Here is a 1729-nt window from a genome sequence, read left to right on the forward strand (position 1 = left end):
TTGGTTTTTCTCCGGTACCGGGAACCGAACTCATGACCTTGCGCTTGCCAGGCAGGCGCTTTTGCCGCTGAGCTAAATCCCCAGCCCCTGTAATTTATTGTTGACATTCATAATCAAGGGAAATGTTAAATTTCAGGTAGAGATGAGTAGAAATAGCGATGCATTTTTTCCCTCCAAGTTCACGGATACACAATTTCTAATCAGTTTTAGAACCCTCATAAAATGTAGCTTTGGTGGGGATTAATTCCCCATAAAATAGGGGACTTGCAGATCTTGAGCCCATTCTCACTAATTGTCCACCCTAGCATGGTTAAACATTGCTGTGTGGAGGGATGGCCAGCAGGGGGCAACGTACAAGCAGGAGTGTGGGTTCATTTCCAAGTGGTGCTGGGGCCTAATGCGAAAAGTTCTGAAGGCCTGGTCTGGTTACAAACAAATGAAAAAAGCAGATTCCGAGTCTTACCTGCCTGCCTCCTGTGTTCTTTGCACTGGGTGGTCAGCCACGCACAGGTGTGCTGAGTGGGCCTATGGGACAGAGGTCTGACTGAGGGCCCCTGCTGGGGAATGTCCTCTGTTCTTCATCTAGGCTGGGGTATGGGGCAGGTTTGAGTTCCCAGGTTCCAAGAGTCTGAGGCAATGCAGTGAGTCCCTGTGAAGTTTTCCCGGGGAACACTCACTCTGTCCTTGGGGGCCTAAGTGTCAAGACACAGGGCAGAGGGGGGCGAGCTAGGTGCCATATCCCCTTGGGGCTTGGCAGAAAGCCTTCTCCCTCTTCCTAGAGAGCTAAGGCCAGGCTGGGGCAGGCAGGTCTTCTTCTTGGGTGTGCCAGCTGGCCATACCTTCTGCCACACCCTACCCCACCCTGGATCCAGCCCTGGGCCCTGCCTTAGAGCCTCAGAGGGTGGGGTTCTATTATGGGATCCTTTGCAGAACCAGTAGATGCTGGCTGGGCCCAACTTCCACTGCTCCGAGACTGAGGTTCCAATGGGTGCTTTGGCTCCCACATCTCCCCTCCTTCTTGAGCACAGTTGCAGGGCTGCCTCTAGGGCTGCCTGTTGGTGGCATCAGCCTACCTGGAGGTGAGTGTGAAATCAGACCCAGTGAGGCCCTGACCCTCCGGAGACCACCCTCCAGTGCACGCAGCACCAGGCTATGCTCCGTTCTTGCCACGTGAGGGACCCACAGCACCAAAACAGATCTGGCATCTCTCTCTGCTGGGGGCAGGAAGGCACGACTTGGACAGGGCAGTGACCTCTTCTTATGTTAGGGGACTGGGGATTACAGGGAGGGAGGAGGAGGGGGTCTCAGTGAGAAGAGGTGGGGTAGGGCATTCTCTCCTGTCCTCTGCTCAGGGTACCATGTCTTTGCATCCCCCCCCCCTGCCCCCGTACTGGGAATTGAACTCAAGACCTCGTGCTGGCCAGGCAGGTGTACTGCTGAGCTAAATCCCCAGCCCTCCTTTGCATCTTTTTTGAAGCAATCCTGGTAAGGGCCCTGCCTGCTTACTCAGCCTTTGCAGGCTGTTCAGGAAGTCGTTCTGCCTTACTCTTTGGATCTGGAAACTTCACAGTTTTTGGTGGGCTGGAAGTGACATCCTAGGCCCAGGGCATCTATGATCAGTGTGGTCTTGTTATAGGCAGCTGAGGTAGATAGAAATATTATAGGCAGTCAGACAGGGCCAAGCCCTGGAAGGAGCCAATATGGAAGACAAGATACCCTGCAAATGGAG

Source organism: Chinchilla lanigera, unplaced genomic scaffold (genome assembly GCF_000276665.1).
Source record: "Chinchilla lanigera isolate Chin_1 unplaced genomic scaffold, ChiLan1.0 scaffold00080, whole genome shotgun sequence".
Taxonomy (NCBI): Eukaryota; Metazoa; Chordata; class Mammalia; order Rodentia; family Chinchillidae; genus Chinchilla; species Chinchilla lanigera.